The sequence below is a fragment of the Lissotriton vulgaris genome, chromosome 1_1 (assembly GCF_964263255.1).
Source record: "Lissotriton vulgaris chromosome 1_1, aLisVul1.2, whole genome shotgun sequence".
Classification (NCBI taxonomy): domain Eukaryota; kingdom Metazoa; phylum Chordata; class Amphibia; order Caudata; family Salamandridae; genus Lissotriton; species Lissotriton vulgaris.
Window position 1 is genome coordinate 775,236,654 of NC_141685.1, and position 15,167 is coordinate 775,251,820.

Here is a 15,167-nt window from a genome sequence, read left to right on the forward strand (position 1 = left end):
CCCTGGGAGAGCGGGAGATGGTGCCAAAGATCCAGGTGCCCCCAAATACTACAAAGTATGGGCAATGGGTTACCATCAATGGCCAGAGAGGGGAGGCTCTGAGAGATACAGGAGCCAGCATGACTATGGTGAGAAGTCAGCTGGTGTCTCCAGAGCAGGTTGTTCCTAATGTACTCCACCCCGCCGCGATGGCTGACGGCAGAATGGGCCACTATCCAGTGGCTGAGGTTCCCTTTGAGTGGTAGGGGGTTGCAGGTTCACTTCGAGTTGCCGTAAGCCCTGCCGTGCCAGTCGATTGTCTGTTGGGGAATGACATGGAACACAACACTTGGAGAGAGGTGGAATACCGGACGCATTCTGCGATGCTGGGTACACCTGACTGGGCCTGTGTCAGCACACGGTCTGCGACTGCCCAGAGAGGGAGTTCGCCTGGGTTGGAGCCTGGAACAATGGCCCAACCCGCTGCTAAGAAGGGACAGACCCGGAGACAGAGAAAGCCTGCTCCGGCTTCCACACCCCATGAGACAGATCGTCCACCTGCGGTGGTGGACCAGGAGTCCGTGGAGGGGGAAGTAGACTCTCTGGAGGATTTACCCATCCCTGCGGAGTGGCATGTGGAGGGAGGTCCTACCAGAGAGGAATTCTGTAAGGGGCAGAGGGAGTGCCCCACCCTTGAGGGACTGAGGCGACAGGCTGAAGCCCAAGCAGCAGGTGATGTTACGGGACATTACCATATTTACTGGGAGGATGGACTCCTCTACAGTGAACCCAAGGTACCCTCGCCTGGTTCATCGAGGGCCTTGGTAGTCCCGCAACAGTACCAAGCCTTTCTTTTGGAATTGGCTCATGCCATACCCCTGGCAGGACACTTAGGCCAGGACAAGACCTTTGCACGGCTTGTCCTCCACTTTTACTGGCCTCAGATGAAAGTGGCGTCCAACACATACTGTAGGACATGTGTAACCTGCCAGGCCAGTGGGAAAACAGGGGTGAAGCTAAAAGCTCCCCTGGAACCACTTCCAGTCGTTAGCACCCCCTTTGAGAGGGTGGGCATCGACATTGTAGGGCCTTTGGATCCACCAACAGCAGCTGGTCACAGGTTTATCCTGGTACTGGTGGATCATGCCACACGGTACCCAGAGGCAATACCTCTGAGGACAGTCACTGCACCTGTAGTGGCAAGAGCCCTAATGGGAATCTTTACCCGAGTGGGATTTCCCAAGGAAGTTGTGTCTGACAGGGGGACCAACTTCCTGTCAGCTTACATGCGGGCAATGTGGAAGGAGTGTGGAGTGACCTACCGGTTCACCACTCCTTATCACCCCCAGTCGAATGGACTGTTCGAGAGGTTTAATAAGACCTTGAAGGGCATGATCAGAAGTCTGCCCGAGAGCCTGCGGAGGAAATGGGATGTCCTCCTACCCTGTTTACTCTTTTCCTACAGGGAAGTGCCCCAGAAGGGAGTGGGCTTCAGCCCCTTTGAACTTCTGTATGGGCACCCTGTACGCGGTCCTCTCAGCCTGGTGAAGGATGGTTGGGAGAAGTCTCCCAAGAAACCCCCCCAGGATGTGGTGAGCTACATGCTGGCTTTCAGGAGCCAAATGGCAAAGTTGTGGAAGCAAGCTTCTGACAACTTGGAAGCCAGCCAGGCGGTCATGAAGGAGTGGTATGACCACAATGCTCACCAGGTGGAATTGGAGCCTGGACAGAAAGTGTGGGTGATGGAGCCTGGAGAGCTTAGCGCCCTCCAGGATCGCTGGACAGGCCCCTTTGAGGTGTTGGAGAAGAAGGGTAAGGCCACATACCTGGTGGACCTTAAGACCCCTCGACAGCCCCTACGGGTGCTGCATGCCAACCGACTCAAGCCCCACCATGAGAGGCCCGAAGTCATGTTGATGATGGTGACTGACGGGGAAGAGGAAGCGGAAAGCGAACCTCTCCCAGATCTCTTTTCGTCCCAAGAGAAGGATGGGTCAGTGGAGGGAGTGATTCTCTCTCCTACTCTAACTCCTGAGCAACGGGAGGACTGCCGCCAGATCCTGGAGCAGTACTCTTCGTTGTTCTTGTAGGAAGGTACCTCCTGACTATGGTTGCCCCCAACTTTTTGCCCTGTGTTTTAGCTGGTTTTTGACATAGTCGACCTGGGATCCTGCCAATCAGGACCCCAGGCCTACTGCTCTCTCTGTAAAATGGATTCCATGTACCCTAGGTACATTTCCAATTGGTACTGGGCCACCCTATCAGACCCTGTAACTCAGGGCATGGGTGTACCCAGGGCTGCCAGGGACTGCAGCATGTATTATGCCACCCCTGGCTGGCCTCCTAAATTTGACACAACTGGCTGCATGACAGCTGGGGCAAAGTCGTGTAATCACCCTTTGCTGTAGGTGTAGTATACCTATACCTAACCCTAAAATGGACACACAGATTCCTATCAGTCACTCCTATGGCAGGCCTTGACAATCCTGAAGGCAGAGTGCTTGGAATCGTGTGAGATGGTGCTCTGGCGTGAGCTGAGCCTGTCTGCAGCTTGCGGAATCAAGTCCTAATAGCTGTTCCATGATATCGCATACCATATACTCTTAAGTGCATTATAATCCTCGCGGTTAAATGCTAACTTTGGTATTGCTTTATCAAAACATGTCAAGTAAGGTGTCATACGAATTGGAATACTAACCCCTCGCCAATTCTGGCGACGGGGTTAGCATTCCACCCTTCTAGAGGGACACGACATGTATGTAACTGTGAACCCCGGTTAAAGTTAAACGAAGCCTCAGCTCCACAAAATGGATGCTGCCACCACAGACACGAGTCTGACCCCCTGCAGCTGGGAGTCCTTCCAGCGAGGGGAGCCTGGACAAAGGGTTTCCTGTCAAGGGCGGTGCTAGCACCGTCCCAGACAGGGTTTTGTGTATCCTGGGTAGGCAGGGCTTTACAGGAAGGTGACTGCTGAGTGGCACCCCGGTGCTCACTACGCATAGGCCAGTCTGAACCAGTTCCAGGGGCACACCAGCCCCTGGCCTGGGGAAGTCCGGCATGGGAGAGGGGTGTAACCACCCCCCTCCTAGTCCCACCCATAGGCAGGACCTAGTCACCGGGTCAGCCCCCTTTTTTAGTATAAAGATGGGAGCGGGCCCCCTGTTCAAATTAGATCATCTTTGGAATCAAGACACGACTTTCTGCGAAAGGACATCAAGATTTCTTCTTCAAGATTCTCCCTTGTGGCTAAGGAGTAGTCACCCTGCATCAAGCGGGCACCATCCTAAGAACACTGCGGTCTGCTGCAAGTCCTTCACCACGAATCCGACGAGCAGCTCCAGCACCGAAGATCAGCCCTCCAGCATCTCCACGATCTGCGTGGGGCCCTTCTGCTTTTGCGTGCTCACCGCGCTGGGTGGCTACTAGCCGGCTGGCTTGTGGCCTTCTTCACGACGCCCGACGACATCACTGCTGCTGGTCTGGTTGCTCCAGACTGGCCCTTGCTTCCTTCCTTAAGAGAGGCACCCCGGACCCTCCTGGTCCACTCCAGACGCCATTTTAGGTCCACCGCGTGGGCTTGAATTTGCCAAGGCTTTGTTGCCCAATCCTGGGTCCAGCGACGCCGACAGCTTCAATCTTCGTGGGACAGCTCGTTCCTCCTTCCTGGTCGCCGACAACGCCTCCTGGTCCGTGAGATCTTCGAGCACAGCGTCACCCACTCACCTTGTCGAGGTGGCTACCATCCGGTGCCCTCCTGGTGCCCACTGACTACTGGCTAGTAGTCTCGAACTTGGTCCCCTCTGCTTTCAGGTGTCATCTTCCATCGATCCAGGCTTGGATCCACCGAACTTTCTTCACTGGTCGCCTGCCAGCAACTTCTTTCTTCCAGGCTCCTGGTCCGGCAACGAGGATTCCCGACGTCTTTTGAGTCCTATGCAGCTGCAGCCCCTGGGCTAGGTAACTTCGGCATTTCGGTGCCCCAGCATAGCCTCACTATCCAAGGGTCAGGATCCGCTTTCGTTTTCTCCCTACCAGGTCGGGTTCGCCCGAGAACACTAACTTTGCAATTTCTAGCTACCATAGACTTTGTCCCGCATCTCGCGTGAGAGTGCACACACTGCACCCGAGTCCCCTGGGTCTCCTAGAAGTAATCTAACGATTCTATAGTCAAGTCCTAGCGATTCCAAAGCCTATTAGTACTGTACTTACCTGCTAGTAATTTCGCATTCCACTTTTCAAGTATATGGTTTTCCGTGCCCCTCGGGCATTTGTATATACTGTGCTAACTTAAGTATTTTTGTAAGAGTTTTGGTTTGTGCTTAGTACCCTGTCCTCATAAAGAGTACAGGGCTGTTGTGATTCTTAATAAATAACTGTTTAGTTTCATAACACTTGTGTGGTGTCCTTTCACTTGGTATTCAAGGGGTATATGTGTGGTAAACAGCTGGCTTAACACGCCCTCTCGAGTCTTTAGCCTTAGACTGCTCGTATCCATGCTACTAGGATAGCTGGTCTATAAGGTTGACTTACAACCAATCATCAATAAGGGTTGCTGGACTGATACATAGTGTTCACTAGAATAGTGAGCACTGCATATCAGGCCACCTTCTCACATTGGTGAGCAGCGGTTGGGATTTGAGCTTGCTGTTGTTTTACCACACGTATCCTAAGAATATCTTGTTGAAAGATCACATAAGTACTGTTAGTACATATAACTAAGCTTAGAATACTCTGAGTTCTACTGAACCAGCTGTTGCAGCTCCTCAAGGCTTAGCACACCTTGGCTGCAACTCTTAGCAAGGGATCAGTAGGCAAACACATAGTGTAGGTAGGTGCATCACTTACACCACACTAGAATCAGCATGTCAGACAAAGGAGGAAACTCTGAGTCTCCCCTTGTGTCAGTGGACCCTCCACAGGCCACTTCCAAATATGCTGCTCTTAGCTTCCAGGCGATGAGACAAGTGTGTACCCTCAGGAAGCTAAAACAGGGGTCTAACCCCACAATCTCCTTTCTGATTGGTCTCTTAGAGACTTATGATGCCAGGAAAGCCGAGAAACTTCTTAGCTCTCCTAATCCAGATGGGAGTTTGCCCTCCTTACAGGGACCCTTTGATAGCCATGACCATCCCCTCCAGGAGGCAGATGATGCTGAGGATGAGGATGAGGATCAGTTGTCAGGGGATGAGGCAGATAAGGGACAGGTAGAAGTCAGCAGACTAACCAGGTCCAACTTAAGCAGACATGAGATTGGTACTGGGGGACCCCTGGGACCTCTCTCAGGCCAGCTTAACATTGGGAATGGACGAGTTAGGTCTCTATCCAGAGGCTCTAGCAGATCCCTTCAAACCAATGGCTCTCAGGACTCTGCTCTGAGGAGGATGACCTCCCCTCAGAGGAGAGTGTATGAAGCTAAAGAAAGGGCAGCCAATCTGAGGATTGAAAGGGAAGAACTTGCCCTGGCCAAAGAGAGGCTTGCCTTTGCTAGAGAGCAACAGTTAAGTGGGGTAGTCCCCACTGGTGGCAGCAATAAACCTAGCAGTAGGGAAAGGAGTTTTGATACAAAGCACCTGAGTAAGATAGTGCCCCCCTTTAGGCAAGGGGATGACATCCACAAATGGATTACTGCTTTGGAGAGGGCCTGCACTGTGCAGGGTGTTCCCCAAAGTCAGTGGGCAGCTATCTTGTGGCTCTCCTTTGATGGTAAAGGTAGAGATAAGCTCCTCACTACTAGAGTGGAGGATGCTAACAATTACCAAATCTTGAAAAATACACTGGTTGATGGGTTTGGTTTAACCACTGAACAATACAGGATGCTGTTCAGAGACACCCAGAAAACTCAGTCTCAAGATTGGACTGACTTTGTTGATTGTGCCACTAAGGCTTTTGAAGGCTGGCTACTGGGTAGTAAGGTTACTGATTTTAAAGGATTATATAATCTAATTATGAGGGAGCAAATCTTAAGTAATTGTCAGAACCAGTTATTACACCAGCACCTGGTAGACTCTGATCTGACCTCTCCACAGGAATTGGGTAAGAGGGCAGACGAATGGGTCAGAACCAGGGTCAGGCCTAAGAACCAGGGTGGTGACCAGAAAAAGGAATCAACCAAGCCTCAAGAGAAGGGTGGGGATAAATCCACAGAGAAGACTTCCCAAGGGCCCCAAAACTCCAACAAGGGTGGTGGGTCCCAGAACACTCCTTCAGAACAGAAGAAACCTTATTGCCATACCTGTAAACAGGTGGGCCATTACAAAAGTGATGCCAGTTGCCCTAAAAATGGCAATAAGGGAAATATGCCCCCAGGTAATACTCCTAAACCTCCTGTTACCACTAGTGGTAATCCCCCAGGTGGTGGGAGTGCCCCCAAGAATGTGGTGGGCATTACTTTGGGCAATCAGGAGGACTATGGCCTAGCCAGGTCCCCTGACCACACTCTTGTCTGTGAGACTGGCATGGGGTTTGCCAACTTCACTACTGGACCCCACATTTTGGGGAAGTATAGACAAGAGGTCATAGTGAATGGTCAGAAAGTTGAGGCATTCAGAGACACAGGGGCCAGCATCACCATGGTGATTGACCATCTGGTCCCCTCTGCTCAACTGACCCCTGGTTTTACTTATCAGGTGACAGACATTCATGGAGTGAAGAGAAGGCATCCCACGGCAGTAGTCAAGCTCAGCTGGGGTAATGTCACAGGGCCCATGAGAGTGGCAGTGACAGATAGCCTACCTGTAGATTGCTTACTGGGGAATGACCTGGAACTCTCAGCATGGGCTGAGGTGGAGCAAGAAACTCACTCCAGAATGATAGGCCTATCCAGACAGGTTAGTGGGGCAGTACTAGCTACAGCCCCAATCCAAGCACCATTCCTCCCTGAAAAGGTTGGAAGGGCGGTGGTAGCCACTGCCCAGGCTCAGACAGACTTTCCATTACAGGATAGGAGGGCTGTGACAGTCACAGCCCAAACGCAAACTGAGTGCCCTCCTGAAAAGGTTGGCAAGGTTGAAATGGTCTCAGCCTCTACTCAAACAGATAGTGAGGTTGTGAAGCCTGAAACAATGGATCACTCCACTCAAACAGAGAGCATTGAGGAGGAAGAAGAGTCTTCCCCCTCCCAGACACTAGGTGAGAGCCAGCCTCCTCAGGGAACTGACTCTACCCCTGTTGAAGGAACTGCCCCAGAGGTAGTCAGGCCTAGCCTGGCAGAGCCCCTGATGGCAGGGGACCCTTCCCAGGTGGGACCCAGTCTGGAGCAGGTAACCTGCACCTCTCTACCCTGCCTCAGTCAGCCCAGGGCTGAAGAGGTCAGGGAGGCCAGTGGTGGACCCCAAAGGGCCCCCTGTCCAAAAGAACTCCCTAATCAGCAGATTAGGATCACTGAAGCTGGTAAACCTAGCCAAGTGAAAAGAAATCAGACTCCTGAGGGATCCCCCTTAAAAGTAGTTAGGGACCTCCCACAGCTGGACACTGTTGGGCACAGCCAAACATGGGGCCTAAAAACCCCAGACCTGACCTGTCCCTCCAGTAAGCCAAACAGAGGGACTCAGCCTCCAGCTTTAGGTAGCCAGAGGCTGACCCTGAGAGCTCAGTGCATCTCAGCTAAAGAAGGAAGGCACACATGATGAATGGTGATTGGAGGAAGTTGAGCCCAAAGGTAGAGGAGCCTCACTTCAGTACTCCATCCCAGCATCAGCCTTTTACTTTCCCAAGACACACCAGAGACAGAGATTCCCTATGGTGGAGACCCTCAGATACCCTTAGGGTGAGGGGTTGCCTAGTGGACCATGACACAGGGGGAAACCAAGCCAGAGCTGGTCCTTCCTTATATGGCCACTTAGGTAATAGAGGCTTACCTGGACAAGGATAGCCTTATCTCCTTTCGTTTGGGGGGGGGGGGTTGTGTAGGAAGGTACCTCCTGACTATGGTTGCCCCCAACTTTTTGCCCTGTGTTTTAGCTGGTTTTTGACATAGTCGACCTGGGATCCTGCCAATCAGGACCCCAGGCCTACTGCTCTCTCTGTAAAATGGATTCCATGTACCCTAGGTACATTTCCAATTGGTACTGGGCCACCCTATCAGACCCTGTAACTCAGGGCATGGGTGTACCCAGGGCTGCCAGGGACTGCAGCATGTATTATGCCACCCCTGGCTGGCCTCCTAAATTTGACACAACTGGCTGCATGACAGCTGGGGCAAAGTCGTGTAATCACCCTTTGCTGTAGGTGTAGTATACCTATACCTAACCCTAAAATGGACACACAGATTCCTATCAGTCACTCCTATGGCAGGCCTTGACAATCCTGAAGGCAGAGTGCTTGGAATCGTGTGAGATGGTGCTCTGGCGTGAGCTGAGCCTGTCTGCAGCTTGCGGAATCAAGTCCTAATAGCTGTTCCATGATATCGCATACCATATACTCTTAAGTGCATTATAATCCTCGCGGTTAAATGCTAACTTTGGTATTGCTTTATCAAAACATGTCGAGTAAGGTGTCATACGAATTGGAATACTAACCCCTCGCCAATTCTGGCGACGGGGTTAGCATTCCACCCTTCTAGAGGGACACGACATGTATGTAACTGTGAACCCCGGTTAAAGTTAAACGAAGCCTCAGCTCCACAAAATGGATGCTGCCACCACAGACACGAGTCTGACCCCCTGCAGCTGGGAGTCCTTCCAGCGAGGGGAGCCTGGACAAAGGGTTTCCTGTCAAGGGCGGTGCTAGCACCGTCCCAGACAGGGTTTTGTGTATCCTGGGTAGGCAGGGCTTTACAGGAAGGTGACTGCTGAGTGGCACCCCGGTGCTCACTACGCATAGGCCAGTCTGAACCAGTTCCAGGGGCACACCAGCCCCTGGCCTGGGGAAGTCCGGCATGGGAGAGGGGTGTAACCACCCCCCTCCTAGTCCCACCCATAGGCAGGACCTAGTCACCGGGTCAGCCCCCTTTTTTAGTATAAAGATGGGAGCGGGCCCCCTGTTCAAATTAGATCATCTTTGGAATCAAGACACGACTTTCTGCGAAAGGACATCAAGATTTCTTCTTCAAGATTCTCCCTTGTGGCTAAGGAGTAGTCACCCTGCATCAAGCGGGCACCATCCTAAGAACACTGCGGTCTGCTGCAAGTCCTTCACCACGAATCCGACGAGCAGCTCCAGCACCGAAGATCAGCCCTCCAGCATCTCCACGATCTGCGTGGGGCCCTTCTGCTTTTGCGTGCTCACCGCGCTGGGTGGCTACTAGCCGGCTGGCTTGTGGCCTTCTTCACGACGCCCGACGACATCACTGCTGCTGGTCTGGTTGCTCCAGACTGGCCCTTGCTTCCTTCCTTAAGAGAGGCACCCCGGACCCTCCTGGTCCACTCCAGACGCCATTTTAGGTCCACCGCGTGGGCTTGAATTTGCCAAGGCTTTGTTGCCCAATCCTGGGTCCAGCGACGCCGACAGCTTCAATCTTCGTGGGACAGCTCGTTCCTCCTTCCTGGTCGCCGACAGCGCCTCCTGGTCCGTGAGATCTTCGAGCACAGCGTCACCCACTCACCTTGTCGAGGTGGCTACCATCCGGTGCCCTCCTGGTGCCCACTGACTACTGGCTAGTAGTCTCGAACTTGGTCCCCTCTGCTTTCAGGTGTCATCTTCCATCGATCCAGGCTTGGATCCACCGAACTTTCTTCACTGGTCGCCTGCCAGCAACTTCTTTCTTCCAGGCTCCTGGTCAGGCAACGAGGATTCCCGACGTCTTTTGAGTCCTATGCAGCTGCAGCCCCTGGGCTAGGTAACTTCGGCATTTCGGTGCCCCAGCATAGCCTCACTATCCAAGGGTCAGGATCCGCTTTCGTTTTCTCCCTACCAGGTCGGGTTCGCCCGAGAACACTAACTTTGCAATTTCTAGCTACCATAGACTTTGTCCCGCATCTCGCGTGAGAGTGCACACACTGCACCCGAGTCCCCTGGGTCTCCTAGAAGTAATCTAACGATTCTATAGTCAAGTCCTAGCGATTCCAAAGCCTATTAGTACTGTACTTACCTGCTAGTAATTTCGCATTCCACTTTTCAAGTATATGGTTTTCCGTGCCCCTCGGGCATTTGTATATACTGTGCTAACTTAAGTATTTTTGTAAGAGTTTTGGTTTGTGCTTAGTACCCTGTCCTCATAAAGAGTACAGGGCTGTTGTGATTCTTAATAAATAACTGTTTAGTTTCATAACACTTGTGTGGTGTCCTTTCACTTGGTATTCAAGGGGTATATGTGTGGTAAACAGCTGGCTTAACACGCCCTCTTGAGTCTTTAGCCTTAGACTGCTCGTATCCATGCTACTAGGATAGCTGGTCTATAAGGTTGACTTACAACCAATCATCAATAAGGGTTGCTGGACTGATACATAGTGTTCACTAGAATAGTGAGCACTGCATATCAGGCCACCTTCTCACAGTTCTCCCTTGTCCCGGGAAGGACCCACCTGTGTACCCATGACGTGGACACAGGAGACAGCCCACCAGTGAAGTCAAAGACCTACCGGCTGTCTGACAAGGTGAAGGCTAGCATTCATGGCGAGGTTGCCAAGATGCTAGAGCTGGGAGTAATTGAACCTTCCAACAGCCCTTGGTCCAGTCCGGTGGTGCTCGTGCCAAAAGCCGCACCACCAGGCACCACACCTGAACTGAGGTTCTGTGTGGATTACCGAGGACTGAATTCAGTAACAAGGACTGATGCTCATCCGATCCCTAGGGCGGATGAATTGATTGACCGGCTAGGAGCTGCCCAATATCTGAGTACCTTTGACCTCACTTCAGGGTACTGGCAGATCTCCTTGACAGATGGAGCAAGGGAAAGGTCAGCCTTATCCACGCCTGAGGGACACTACCAGTTCTGTGTGATGCCCTTTGGGCTCAAGAACGCCCCTGCCACATTTCAGCGGCTGGTGAACCAGGTCCTCTCTGGATTGGAGAGTTTCTCTGCTGCCTACCTGGATGACATTGCTGTCTTCAGTAGCAGTTGGGAGGACCATCTGCAGCATTTGCAGGCCGTTCTCCAGGCCCTGAGACAAGCTGGATTGACCATCAAAGCCAGCAAATGCCAGATTGGGCAGGGGTCGGTTGTGTACCTTGGACACTTGGTGGGTAGGGGGACTGTGCAGCCCCTGCAGGCGAAGATTGAGGCAATCATGGCCTGGGAACCCCCCAAGACACAGACTGAGGTCCGAGCTTTCCTGGGCCTCACAGGTTACTACCGTAGCTTTGTGAAGGGGTATGGCACTATTGTAGCGCCCCTCACAGAGCTCACCTCCAAGAAACAACCTCGACGGGTAGTTTGGACAAAGGCTTGTCAGCAAGCCTTTGAAAAGTTGAAACAGGCAATGTGTGCGGCACCGGTCCTGAAGACTCCAGACTTCTCCAAGGAGTTCATTGTCCAAACAGATGCATCAGAACATGACATTGGGGCAGTGTTATCGCAACTGAATGAAGAGGACCTGGATCAACCCGTAGTCTTCTTATCCAGGAGACTGCTTCCCCGGGAACAGAAGTGGAGTGCCATTGAGAGGGAAGCTTTTGCGGTGGTGTGGGCTCTGAAGAAGCTGCAGCCATACCTCTTTGGCTCGCACTTCCTGGTTCAGACTGACCACCGACCCCTTCGTTGGCTGATGCAAATGAAGGGGGAAAATCCCAAGTTGCTGAGGTGGTCCATCTCCCTACAGGGAATGGACTTCCGGGTGGAGCATCGGCCTGGAGTGGACCACACCAATGCAGACGGTCTCTCCAGGTATTTCCGCCTTAGTGATGAGGACTCCCAAGGGGTTGGGTAGTTCTCCCCACTTTCAGCTGGGGGGGACGCGTGTTAGACCTGTCTGGCTTTTTGGCGAAGTCCCTCCTAATTTTTATTTATTTTGTCCCCTTTTTGCCCCTCATACCCTTATTAATTTTTGTGTCTACTGACTTTTTGTAGGTGTTGGCCAGGGGGATAGGTGTTCTTTCTCCCCCTCATAATCTTTTACCTCAGGCCCAGAGGCCTGTTCTGACAGGAAAGTTGGCACCACCTAAAATGGTGGCCACCAACTGCCCCAACTGTCACAAACAGAACTTGGCCATAGCCTAACATAGGGCATTCCAGAACCTTCTGGTCCATTCTGGACCACTGAAGGGCAGCCTATATAAGGCGGAATGCGGGGCAGCCATTTTGTCTACCTGTGGAAGTCAGCTGGAGGACAGGCTGTAGCTAAGGGTGGGAGAGGTTAGACATAGGGTTGACCTCCTAGATAGGGAAGCTGCCTTGGGTTGTCACCTCATTATCCCCTTTTGGGTTACTTGTCCTGACCCCGCTGTGAAGGGTTACTGGAGACCCTGGGCGCCTAGCTTGCCCCTTGTCCAAACTATACAGGGGAAGTCCAAGGAGAAGGAGACTGCAGTGCTGCGGTGCGCAGTCCTCTGCCCAGTGGGAGGATCGGAACTAAAGAAGACTCCTGAACCTGTCATCCGTCCAGTAAGGTGGGCTGGGGTTCCAGTGCCTTAAAAGTGCACAGTGACTGTCTACTGAGGAAGCCCCCCCTTGATTCCCTCCTCCCTTCTGAGGATAGGAAGAAAGCTGGTGGCCTGGGTAGCGCTGTACACCCCTTACCTGTGGCAGGACTGCTAGTGAGCCGATCCCCCTCTGAACGCTAAGGTGGTGAAGTGTGAAGGAAAGTCCCATCCCATCTGAGGAGTCCTGAGCGCTTCTGCCGTGATTGGGACCCCGGGGGTGCCTTCCGCGCTGTAATTACATTGTTGGGAAGTGACCCGGTTGCCAGGGAAGAGCCAGAGCGAGACGCTGCAAAAAGGCGCCTTCGCGCATGCCCAAAGCGGGTTCATCGTCTCTTCAGGAAGGGCCTAGGGTCGGGCAGGTCCGTGAGTAGCGTTTTCCTTCCTGAGGGCGGGCGCGAGCGCTTCCGCGCATGACGAGGAGATCAGTGGCCCCGCCGATCATTGTGAGGAGGAGCATCGGAGCGAGCGCTTCAGCGCATGCCCGCGGGAGCAGAGACCCCGCCGAGCAACGTGAGGAGCCGGCTGCAGCCAGAGTGAGTGTCTCCCTGCTCCCCTGCTCGCGCGCCACGCAGAGGAGCTGGCCGAGTAGGGAGAGGGAGTTGAGAGACTCGGCTGTTTTGGGGGGCATTGGGAAATCAGCCCTGTTCTCCGCTCGAGCGCCCAGCAGAGGAGCTGGCCCGAGTGAGGAGAGAGCAGGGGAGCTTCCAGGGAGCCTTCGCCCCAGTTAAGTGATTGACCACCTCGGTGGTGTACTCGGCCCCCACCCCCCCCCCCCCCCCTTTTTCATCTTGCTGCTGAACACAGAGAAGAACTTAACCACGCGGTGGAAACAAGTAAGGAGTGGAAAAGCAGGGGAGTGGCGCTAGTGCCTACAAAGGAGAGAATTAGATACTGGTCAGTCAATCTCTGCTAAACACAGGTTGGGGAATAGCATAAGGAAACCAGATCTGGCCAATGTGGTGAATTTATTAACTGTACTGTTATTGATGACAAGTAAAATAAGTAAATATCCCTGAAAGTGAAGCTACTGTTTATATGTTATCTGGATGTAATGAGAGAATACTACTGATGTGGAATTTTTATGACAGTTAACACTGCTGAAAAGTACCCTATTAATTCCATGAAATCTGCATGTACTTAAATTGAGTGGTAGTTTTCTCTCCCAAGGTTCTAGCAGATTAATATTTCACCTGAGTGATTATAAAGTAATGAACTGTGAATCCTAGGGTAAAAAGTGTAAGAGTACTGACAAGTTAATTGATTAATTGCTTAGCAGTTTAAGTGATATAAGTGCTGATACAAAAGTGACCTGCAATGTTCTAAGTTATATATATATATTTTGAGGACAAAGAGAATATTATTTTTATAAATCAGCACGTATTTTCACACATTTTTGGTGTAGGTTTGAGTGCTATTGCGTGGAATTACTTTTGGGTGGTCTGCAACCTTTACACTGTGCCTCTGATATGCTAGTCTTGCCCTAGGCCAGGCTACCCAGTTCCAACAATTACCAATTAAAAGTGCTTCCTTTTATCGGTTACCCCCACTCCAAGAGTCTTAAAAAAATTCCCAGCACTGAGGTTTTAGACTTTGGTTACCTGGGTCTCCTGCAGAAATGCACGGACCACCCAGGCCTGCTACGGCGCAAAATGGAAGATGTTTGTCGACCAGTGTATCTCAAATCACTTCGGCCCTCAAAAAGCTAGCATACAGGACATCCTTTGTTACCTTCTCCATCTACAAAAATCAGGCCTCATCTATACTTTTATATGGCTACATCTATCCGCTGTGGCTGCATGCATGCAAAATAAGGAACACCCCTCCCTCTTTTGCATCCCATTCATCAAAGCTTTTATAGAGGGCCACCCAGAGTTCTCCCTTCCCCTGCTTGGTACCTCAATAGGGTCTTTGCCAGACTCATGACCCCCGCTCACCCCATTTGAACCATTGAATGTTGCCCCCTAAAATTCCTATCCTGGAAAGTAGCTTTCCTCATGGCTATAATTTCCCTTGGACACGTTAGTGAGTTGCAGGCCCTCACACTTCAAGAAGCCTTCATTTAAGTCCACATGGACTTCGCCAACACTTCTATAACCCCTTACTTACACGTGGCGGCATACATGAAAAATAGGGAATACACTTCCCTCTTTCCCACCCCAGTTATCAAAGCTTTTATGGAGGGCTTCAAGGGGGTCATCCCTTCAGAGTCCTTCCTGTCCTTGCATGGAAACGTATTATGGTCTTTACAAGGCTCATGCCTCCCCTTGAGTCATTACATGCTTCCCTTTGCAATACCTATCCTGGCTTTAATCTCTTTTACATATGTTAGTGAGTTGCATGCCCTCACACTCCAAGAACCCTTCATTCAGGTCCACAGCAACAGGGCTGTTCGAAGAACAGCTCAAAGTTCCTTTCCAAAGTGGTTTCCCCTTCCCATCTCAAGTAAATGATAGAGCTGCCATTTTTTCCCTCAACCAGACTCAGTAGCCGCCCTTCATAACATAAAAGATTTCAAATGTGCTCTCATGTATTAGATTGACAGGCTCAAGCCTTTCTGCAGGTCCAATCAGTTGATTATAGCCTCGGCAAAACCCAACAAAGACGAGGCTATTTCTAAAGCCGGTTTTGCTATATAGTCAAGTGCATACAAACATGCTACCATAAAGGCAAAA

At 51.7% G+C, this 15,167-nt stretch overlaps 1 protein-coding gene across 1 annotated transcript in view; it reads left to right on the forward strand.

Moving 5' to 3' along the window:
• The window catches only part of HMCN1 (hemicentin 1), a 1,183,532-nt gene that overhangs the window by 897,909 nt on the left and 270,456 nt on the right, over window positions 1–15,167 (forward strand). The gene's annotated exons all lie outside the window — the stretch shown is intronic.